The following is an 11,607-nucleotide window of genomic DNA, read 5'->3' as shown; positions in this document are numbered from 1 at the left end:
ATAGTTAATTGTGTAATTCATAGTAATAGTAATTTTAATGTTTTTTTTTCTGTGAAAGACTGAATGGAAACATTTTCTCTTTTCCTCTCTTTTTTCTAAACTCATCGATGCACACAATGCATGTTCCACAATAGTCACAGTTATCATGGCTTTGGGGAAGCAGGGTTTCAAGTAAACATGCTGTACAGAGTGTTTTATGAAAATTTTGACTTTCATGTTTGAGGATAATAAAAGGATTTCTTTGCTTCATAGAAAAGACCTGGCCCAGGGACACCTAGCTGAGACTGTCTCTGGGAAGAATGACATGCCTTCAGCATGAAGAAACTATAAGAAAAAGACATGTAATTAAGCGGGGGGTGGGGTGGGGGTGAGAGTGGGGGTGGGAGGGGGATGTGGGGGGGAACCAGAAACTGAGCCATTAAAGAGACTGTGATATGAGGAAAACATTGTACTGGAGATGTGACCGAAGATCTCAGATCTGAGAGCTGAAAGGGAATGAAACTAGTTAAAATTCCACTGCTCGTTCACTCCATAGAGAAATAACATTCCCGTGTGTTGCCACTTGCCACTTCATTTTTAGAAACAATTAAAAGATGCAAATATTTATAAATCACTGTGTATGTTGTAATCCTATTTTGAAAACAAACATTGCCTTGCACTTTAAGTTCTCAATGCTGGTTGCTGTTGGAATTCAGGGGTTAAAGCAAGCCCTTAAAAATGAGCTCACTACTGCTACCCAGACAAAGAGATGCAACTCCGAGAGAGTGTGTTCTGTTTGCCTGCAAGCTGTTGCCTATGCCAAATGAGCATTTTAAAAACCATTCAAATTAAGTTGAAAATTTGTAATTATATTTTCCCTTTTAATTGTAACTTATGCAAATGTTATATTCCAGCTGTACAAATAATTTTCACTTCAGACTACAACATTCACATTAAATCTAGCATGTAACACCCTAATACAAGATTCTTCCCAAGCTGTAGTTGCAGATTTAGAAGGCTGGAGTTGGCTCGGTTAGTTATGGCTTCTGTTTGCTGTACCCTGCAGTTAAGTATAGATCGAAAAGTGGCAATAGAGAAGGGAGACACCTTTGCTATAATTTGCTGTAGACAATTTATGAATAGGACACAGAATGACAAAGAAACAAACAAACAAAAAAAGGTACAAGGACTAAGAAACCTGGATGTTTGGTAAAGTAGACATTGTATCTTTGCTGTAATTGATGAATTCAGCTTCCAGTGCATTAGTTACAGGAAGGTGATGTATGTGACTCATTTGTTAATTGTCATGCATTTTAAACCACTTAGTGCAAACAGAAATTGAATATTTTCTATTTTCAATGAAAATTTCACTTGGAGAAATTGTATATAAAACCATTAGAATTTTTAACCATTAATTTCAAATACATACATACACATATTATTTAAAGAATCACAAATGTCTAAGAAATAAAGCAGTAAAGGAAAAAAAACCTCATGTAAATGCAGCATATTGTTCTGATACTTAAAGGGGTCTTTTTGCATAAATCTTGGAAGGTTTTTCACATTCTTAGGAGGGAAACATGGGGCACCTTGGTTAACTTCAATTCAGTTGACTGCTGATCAGCTTTTTGTGTTCAACAGTATCCTGGAAGCAATGGAAGAGACCAGAGAAGAAAGTCTATTCAAATAATTCATCACCTTTGTCTATTAACTAGACACACTCATACAATAAGATGGACTATAAGAAAACAACTGTTTGTGTTTATAGATCTAGCAGAGAGGTCAAGAATTTTCTTCTCAGTTGTGCAAACTGAGATTTAGTGTGGCTTAGTGACTCATTGAAGGCTGCAAATCCAATAGTGAACTTGTTTGAAAACATGTTCACTAGGTGGTCTAGCTTCTTTTGTGCTTACATTCATTAAAGCATTTGTCAACAGGAAGCTGCATGAGTAAAAGATTCTATTTCTTCAATGTGGCTTCTTCTTATATTTTCCCACGAAATAAACTTTGACTCAGTTGCAAAAGCATGTAGGTGTTTTAACACTTGCATAGGTTCTGGGTAGATATTGGAAGAGTTGGTTGATCTCCAATTAGCTCTAATTAGTTAAAATTGATCTTTAAACTCTAGAAAACTCAAGACAAAGATCCCAGAGCCCTGAAAAGTATGCTGGAAATCCATAGGCTTCAGGTCAAAGAGCAAATGACGAAAAGTCCAGATTGATTTTTTTAGTGAAAGGGCAAGGAGGTGCTAAAAAATAACGGCCATGAACAAAACCTCTAGTAGTGTGTGAGTTGTCATCTTGGGAATACTCATGGCCTGAGCCCTCTTTATTACTGCTCTTGGCACATTCTATTATACAAGTAACTATGACAATGCCATATTCCCTTTACTTGTAGGAGAGTCTGGGTACTCACATAGGGCAACAAAGGTTGACGGTGTTAGGATTAGTGTGCTGCTCTGTGTGCAGTGATTTCCTATAGGGGGATGCCTATTTCTTATTTTTTTAAAAAAATATTTTTAGAGAGAGAGAGAGAGAGAGAATTTTTTAATATTTATTTTTTAGTTTTCGGCAGACACAACATCTTTGTTTGTATGTGGTGCTGAGAATCGAACCCGGGCTGCACGCATGCCAGGCGAGCGCGCTACTACTTGAGCCACATCCCCAGCCCAGATACCTATTTCTTTGTAAACTCATTTCTTCTTTCACTGGCCGCTATATTCATTGACTCATTCATCATGTATGTTGGGGCACTTACTAGGTGCTAGGCAATATTATATTTAATACTGGGAAAACAGATAAACAAAGACAAAAATAAATCATGTATTTAATGAATATTCATTCTATATAAAAGCTGTGGTTTAATGGAACCAGAGATCCTTGACTTCTGGTCTCAGCCCTCATCCAGGAGGTCAGGTGTGCTACCTGGGTGCAAAGCTGGATTTGTTGGCTGAAATCACTTGTGTGTCTCATCTAGACATTATGAGCATAGATTTATAGAAGTAGACTCTTTCCCTCTTTGTGTCTTACAAGAAGGGCAAGCATACACCACTGAAGACATAGTGCATTGTCCATGGTGAGGCTGTGGTCAGAAAATGGATTCTGGTGTGGGCACATGGGGTTTGTATCCTGGCCCCACTATATGCTAGATGATTCTAATAAGCTAATTGAGTTCTAATAAAACTCATTGAGTTTTCTTATTAGTAAAATGAGTGCAATCTGGAAAGTCTGCTTTAAGATTAAATTTAAGTAAATACAGGTCCTCTTCTACTTACAGGGAGGTTACATTCAGGTAAACACATCATAAACTGAAAAATGTAATAAATAGCATTTAATACACCTAACTTACTGAATGTCTCAACTTTAGCAACACGGGACACTGTAGCATAGCGTGTTCACCATCACACTTGCATGGCTGAGGGAGTTGCAGCTCACCATCCCAACCCAACACCTGAAGACAGCACCTACCACCCATCAACAGTCTGGGGAAATGTCAAAATCCAAAAACTGATGCATGGTTTCTACCAAACACCCCTTGTGTTTTTGTACCTTTGTAAAGTTGAAAAACCATTATATCTACCCATGATAAATCAGGGACCATGTCAATGCTTAGCACCCACTAAGGCCTGACAAATGATGGCTATTAGTAACATTTGTCCAACATCTGTTGTTCTCTCAATACCTGTTTCCGTTTGCAAGTGATACCTCTTTCTTGACATGTATGACCTCGCCCCCACCTGATGTGTCCAGGACATCCTTTTGTATTGAGCAGACATCTGCAGTTGGCGCTCATCCCTCACTTCATTTGATACGCTGTGATTTTTGAATTTTCTAATCGTGCCAGTGACAGAGGCTCCTGAGCTTATCTCTGGATTCTTTCAGGGGGCGCCTCCTGAGGTGCAGCCAAGCTGGCTCCTCTTCCCCCCAGGAGAGTGATTCTGGGATATAAATGGCATCAGAGTTCCTTGGCCCTTTCTTCTGATCTCGGCCCCCACCTTCAGTCTCTGTTTTCCTTTCTCTTTCCCATCTACTCTTGAGACATTTACAAATATGCATTAGCTCCATGGTTCCTGACTAGGACATTATCTTTATTAACACTTGCAGTTTTTGTGGATTATAGATCTTTTCATGACCTCTTTAGTGCCCTGGGGTTTGCTGCTGCCATTTATTTGTATAGTCTTCCACATTGATGTAAAGCAGATAAATTGAGAAATCTGCTCAGCATTACTGTCCTGGAGATACTGGGAAACAAGCATTTCCACAGTTAATTGTGGTGTGTGTGTGTGTGTGTGTGTGTGTGTGTGTGTGTGTGTGTGTGTGTTAATCGTAGCCTAATAAATTGCCTTAAAAAAATCTCTTCAAATTTGCTCTTGGAAAAGTCTCAGAATGTCATCATGTTGGCTTCACATGTGGGCAGCTTCTGACCCTCAGAATATATGCTAAAAAGGAACAAGGGATCAAATTGTGTGGGGGAGGTTAAGATTTTTTTTTCTATTTTAGAAGTAGGATACATTCTTTTAAGTCTTGGAAACACATTAGGCATTTAGGGTAAGGAAAATCCCCACACAATATTGTAGCACCTTGGTGGACTAGAACCCACAACATAACATTTCATCCATCCTGCTGATTCCCTTTCTCTGAGAGACAGACCTGTCCAGAGCTTTGCAGTCTACAGGGTATGTAAGAATCATTGGAGTGTTTATTACAATGCTTGTTTCCAGACTCCAACATCCAGGGGTTCTGATTCCCTGGGCAAGTGGGTCCTGGGACCCTGAATCCAGAACCGCCACACTACCCAGAGACTGCTTCATTCTCTCCTTTGGTTTCTATTCTGGCCTTTGCCCATGCTTCCAGGCTTGGCTAAGGAAAGCTGGTGCAAGAGGAGGTGCCTGGCAAAACAGATGCAGCTGTGTCAGAGCTGTTTATTCAGAGCTCACAGGGCTGCCTAACACACGGTGCCATGAGGTTGTTGTTCAGGGAGACACCTATGATTCCATTAATTATTCAGGGATCCAAAGTAGCCACCATTAATGAATTTGAATGTATTACAATGATCCTAATCAGAGTAACAGATGCAAAATGACAATATGATACACACAATTTTCCCCCAGCGAGTTGCAAACTATTAAGGTCTGTTGCAGTCAATGAATCCAGATGCTTCCACACACTTACTGACCATGAAAGATCCTGGTTTCATTACATGAAAGAAAATAAGTTCATCCTGTCATCTTGCAGAGTTAAAGTGGGATCCAATTCAGCAGCTGGCAAGGCATCATAAGTTGGTTTGCAATAATCCTGCTTCCGTTTCAGGATTGACTGAGTGGAAGAATTCTATTGCATCTGGGCTTATCATTCCCTTTACATTATTTTTATGCTTTCCCAGATGAGATGATTTGCTCCTGCTAAGAAAGCCTCAAATGGACTAAAGAAGTTTTATACACAAACCATTTGAGAAAAAAAGTGAACTATTTTTATGGAGGGTAAATTCATTAAAATCAGAGTAACAAAACTAAAGTCAACCATGATAAAATGGGAGCCATAAAGGCTCTCAAGAGTATATTCCTTAAAATATTGTCAGATTCCTGATATGAATGAGGCTATACATGGCTGCGTCTCCCCCACTTCTTGTCCTAGAAATTACACAAAAGAAAAAAGAAAAACACATAAAGCAAACCAAAGAGTTTCTTCATTTTCGAAAACAAGATGAAACAAAACCAGGAGGCAGATATAAACCATAGACTCTGTAACACCTGTGAAGGCTGCCAAGAGATGCTGAAATTGTGCAGTAGCTGCACAGGAGGAAACAAAAGAGAAGCAGCGCAGAGAGAGCCCAGGAATGGCAGATCACAAAAAGTGCAGCAAAAATGCTTATCCTGAAGGTGAAGGGCTCACTTGCCGTGCGAAAGTTAACAAAGTTGTTCAGGAGCTGAACAATTGGCAAGGCTGGTGTGGACAGGCTTTTCTCCTGGTTTGACTTTGAGAAATACAGAAGGCTGAACAAAAAAAAAAAAATCTGAAGATGAGCTGTGTTTGAGGAAGAAGTCCATTTCCTGCAAAGGAGGGAATGGAGCCACCTGTCCCTCCCAAGTAAAATACCTCTTGAAAATAGATGGTTTAGAATAATGTAGCTCATTCAATGATATTATATATATATATATATATATATATATATATATATATATATATATATAATTTTTTTTATAAGATACTAGTAGGAACATCATATGGGAAAAATGGTGACATGAGCAGCAGTACTAACCAGCAGATGAAGAACATTCATAAGCAGATGAAGATAAGGTCCTTTAAAATTTACCTTGAATTAAAATAAAAATACACTCAGTGAAACAATCATCTCGATGAAGAAAGACCTCAAAGCAAACGTGTTCAAACAGGGACAAGAGGTAAGGATTTAATAGGAAATATGAAGCATAAGCTGAAATAAGGGGAATAAATAAATCATGGTATATAGACCAAATTGGAAAAAATGTGAAGGAAAGAGATGCCAGTAACAGAAATAATGAACATAAAAGACAAGAAAATGAGAGATTGGATACATTCAATTGAAGTTTTAGAAGAAAAATATGGACAATGGAAGAAAACCCAAATGTTTAAAGATATAATACAGGAAAATTTTTTGATAGTAAAATATGTGATTTTATCTGCTGAAAGGGCAATGTGTATGCCCAGGAAAATTGACCTAGACTGTCACCATCAAGAAATATCCTACTGAAATTATTGGACTCTAAAACATAAGGAAGAGTTCTTTGGGCAATAAAAGCATGAAGTAAACTTAAAAGAAGAGTAATCAGGATTTTCATATCCACGGTGACATTCAACACAAGCAGGTAGAGTAGAAATACTTACCAAATTCCACCTTCTCTGGGCGATCTCTGGACCACTGTAGCCATGAGCTTATTCTGACCAACAAATCAAGAGAGAAGTACTGCCAATCATGGGATGGCTTGTTTAACTGTTGCAAAAGAACCAACAGTAAGCTTTTTCTTTTTCTTTATGGGACTAAAATCTTTTATTAGGAAAAATTTCAAAATAGAAAAGTAAAGAGAATAATGAACTCACATGTATCCATTATTCAGCTTCAACAATCATCATGGCCAGTGGTAACTCACCTATCATTCTCTTCCCGTTTTCCAATTGAATAATAATAAATCATATCATTTCATCCATAACTATTCAATATGTATCTTGAAAGCAGAGGAAATATTTTTAAAACCACAATACTAGTGCCATTATCATACCTAAAAATAAATTATAGTAATTCTTAACTATTATCAAATATCCAGTGTTTAATCATTCTGTGATTATATCATAAACATTTTTTGATAGTTGATTTGTTTAATTGAGCTCCAAATAAGCGCCATACATTGCAGTTGATAATATCTTTGAGTTTCTATTAATGAATATGTTTTTTCCTTCTTTCTTTTGAATTTTATTCTTAACTATGGTTAAATACACATAACAAAATGTGCAGTCTTCGTTATCTTTAAGTGTACAATTCACTATACCATATTCACTATATATTGTGCAACCAATATATCTTTTAAGGGAAAAACTTATATTCATTAAATGACAACTCTCCATTCCTCCCTTCTTTCATCCCCATTCTACTTTCTGTCTCTGAATATGGTTAATCTGGGAAACCTATATAAATGGAATCACATAGTATTTGTCTTTTTGTGATGGTATCAATTTTCTTAGGGTAATATTTTCAAGGTGCATCCAGCCTGTAACTTGTGTTAGAATTTTCTTCCTTTTTAAGGCTGAATAATATTCTACTGCATGGATAACATATCACATTTTGATTGTTCATCCATCCACTGATGATTGCTTGAGTTACTGTCTTTTAGCTATCATGAATAATGCTACTATGGATGTGAATGTACAAATAAATCTTCAAACCCTGAGTATATTTCCAAAAGCAAAATTGTTGGATCATATGACAGTTTGTTTTGAATGTTTGAGGAACACCATACTGTTTATCACAGTGCCTACACCATTTTACAATTCCACCAATAGTTCACAAGAGTTCTAACAGATCCACATTCTTTTCAACACTTGTTATTTTCTTTCTCCCTTCTTTTTTTTTTTTCCCCCATGGGTCTATAGGCTTGTTTTATTGGTTTTCTTAGACATTGCTGGTAAATCCCTTTCCACCAAATGGGGAAGCCATTTCACATGAACGCTAATTTTTGAACTTTTTGACACACTAATTCCTAGGAATTCTATCCTAAGAAAGTAATCCTAAAAATGACAACAAAAGCTCAATGCTCAATTATATTCTATATAACATTATTGTAATGGGGAGCATAAGCAACCTAATTTTACCTGCATATGGGTTAGGCAAATATTTAGATTCCTTGCCTTCCACTTGTTTTTTCTGGCTGTGAGGAAGAAAGAATTATGTGCTCACTGTAAGGATGTGGAAGCCTGGGTCAGGAAAGCTGCCCAAACCACACTGCCTTGGGGCCTCTGTCCCTTCTCTGGGGTCTTCCTACAGGTCTTACCTCAGGACTGTTCTGTTTTCTCCTGACTGCCTTCATGTGACAGGCACCCAAATTCCAGTGCCCCTTTCTTCCTTGTGGACAAAATTGCTTACCTTTGCCCCAGACCCTTACTAGAATTGGCAGCCAGGCTGTGGGAGGTGCCGATTCTCCATTCTGTTTTTTTCTCCTCTGTCAGTAGCTCTGGGACAGAGACATTACAGGGACACTGCTACATCGATGTTCATAGCAGCACAATTCACGATAGCAAGATTGTGGAACCAACCTAGATACCCTTCAATAGATGAATGGATAAAAAAAATGTGGCATTTATACACAATGGAGTATTACTCTGCATTAAAAAATGACAAAATCATAGAATTTGGAGGGAAATGGATGGCATTAGAGCAGATTATGCTAAGTGAACCTAGCCAATCCTTAAAAAACAAATGCCAAATGACTTCTTTGATATAAGGGGAGTAACCAAGGACAGGGTAGGGACGAAGAGCTTGAGAAGAAGATTAACATTAAACAGGGATGAGAGGTGGGAGGGAAAGGGAGTGAGAAGGGAAATCGCATGGAAATGGAAGGTGATCCTCAGGGTTATACAAAATTACATATAAGAGGAAAGGAGGGGTAAGAGAAGGATAATACAAGTGGAAGAAATGATTTACAGTAGAGGGGGTAGAGAGAGAAAAGGGGAGGGGAGGGGAGGGGAGGGGAAGGGGGATAGTAGAGAATAGGATAGACAGCAGTATACATCAGTCACTAGAATGGCAATATGTAAATCAATGGAAGTGTAACTGATGTGATACAGCAATCTGTATACGGGGTAAAAATGGGAGTTCATAACCCACTTGAATCAAACTGTGAAATATGATATATTAAGAACTATGTAATGGGGCTGGGGATGTGGCTCAAGCGGTAGCGCGCTCGCCTGGCATGCGTGCGGCCCGGGTTCGGTCCTCAGCACCACATGCCAACAAAGATGTTGTGTCCGCCGAGAACTAAAAAAAAATAAATATTAAAAATTCTCTCTCTCTCTCTCTCTCTCTCTCTCTCCTCTCTCACTCTCTCTTTAAAAAAAAAAGAACTATGTAATGTTTTGAACGACCAACAATAAAAAAAAAACAATCAATAAGCAGAAGCAATATAAAAACTACAGAATTTTACTGAGATTTTAAAGGAAATCTTTCTCCCTTCTTTCCTTTCACAAAAGCCATTCTAATGATGCCTGGTGGTATATGGACATGGTTTTTATTTGTATTTCCCTAATGATTAGTTATGTTTTGACTATTGTTTCATATATGTATCGGTCATTTATAGATCATCTTTGGAGAAATGTCCATCCAAGATCCTTTCCCATTTTTAATTAAAAAATTTTAAAAAATTATTATTGGGGCTGGGTGGTACAGCACTTGCCTCACATGCGTAAGGCCCTGGGTTCGATCCTCAGCACCACATAAAAAATAAACAAAATAAAAATAAAGATATTTTTAAAAAATTATTATTGTTGTTGAGTTGTATCAGTCATTCGATTCTGGATAGTAACTTCTCAGCAAAAATATTATGATTTGAAAATGTTTTCTTCCATTTCATGGGTTGGTTGTCTTCACTCCAATTGTGTCATTTGATGCACAAACATTTTTAATTCTGTTTTTGTCCAGTTTATATATTTTCTCTTTTATTGCTTGTGCTTAGAAGAGATAATTGACCAATTCAATGTCATAAAGCTTTTTATCCTATGGTTTCTCTAAGTGTTTTAAGTTTTCACTATTATACTTGGGTTTTTGGTCCATTTTTAGTTAATTCTTGCACATGGCTTAAGATAAGGGACCAACTGCATTTCAATATGACCATGAGTTTAAATGCATTTAAAAGTGGAACCAAGATTAAGACAATTAGGGTGACACAAGAGAAAGCAGACACTACATGCTTGACAATGGAAGAATAATACAACTAACTATAATGGAGAAAAGATGCAAAGAAGGTAGAATAGGTTTCTGTGTCCTCATTGGTAATAGCTATTCACTGGTGACAATTGAAGCAATAAAAGTGAAATGTTTACTTAGAAGTACAAGATAATATACTGTTGTGTGGTGTATTTGTGTGGGGAAAGAGAGAGAAGCGGGTGGATAGGGGAAGAAAAAAAGGGGAAGGAAGTGAAGGAGGAGGAAGAAAAGGAGAAAGAGAGAAACTAACAGGGACTGTTTAAAAACAGATTGAGGGGCTGGGGATGTGACTCAGAGGTAAAGTGTGTGTGTGTGTGAAGCCCTGGGATCAATCCCTAGAACTGCAAAGTAAGTAACTAAATAAAAATAGAAGACAGAGGGTCGTTTAGAAAGCCATAAACATGAACATAACCACTAGAATAAAATCCAAGTTTTTCAAATAGAAGAATAACTATACCCACATAAACACACATCCCTCCATCTCTTCCTTTGCTTTCTCAAAGTTGATCAATAATAAAAAACTAGACTTAAAAAGACAACATGTAAAATAACACAAAATAATACAAGCAAGCTGAACAAAATATATCGGTCACATTAAATGTTATATAAAGGAGCTTGACAAATATTAAATGAGGAAGATTTTTAAATTGGATTCTAAAGAAAAATCCTAACTCTATGCCATATTCAAAAGATAGACTTAAAATGATACAGAAAAATTGAAAATAACAGAGTGAGCAAAAGAGGCAAATGTAAACTTGTAAAGTTGAATTCAGTTTGAAAACGTTAAATGAGACTGACAAAGGCATCTAAAAATATTTAGCCTGATTATTTATTGCATCATAGCTAACTGTCCTAAACTTAGTGGAGTAAACTAATGACTATTATATCAAATTTTTGGATATTATGGAAATAAAGATAGAAGTATAGCAGAGATGGGCTGTCTCTGCTACAAAACATCTGAAGCCTCATCTGGGAAGATATGCATGATTAGGCACCTGAAGCATCTCCAGAATTTTCTCTCACATGGCTGGTAGGTCAGTTGGGATAACTGAAGTTTGGATCCAGCGGAGATTGTCAACCAAAACCCCTGAGCATGATCTGTCCATGTAGCGTGGACTCCCTCACAGTGTGGTGGCTTCAGGATTGTAGGACTTATCTTGCCACTCCAATAGCAAGTAT

Source organism: Spermophilus citellus, assembly GCF_964194105.1.
Source record: "Spermophilus citellus genome assembly, chromosome: 9".
Taxonomy (NCBI): Eukaryota; Metazoa; Chordata; class Mammalia; order Rodentia; family Sciuridae; genus Spermophilus; species Spermophilus citellus.
This window is presented reverse-complemented; position numbering follows the sequence as displayed.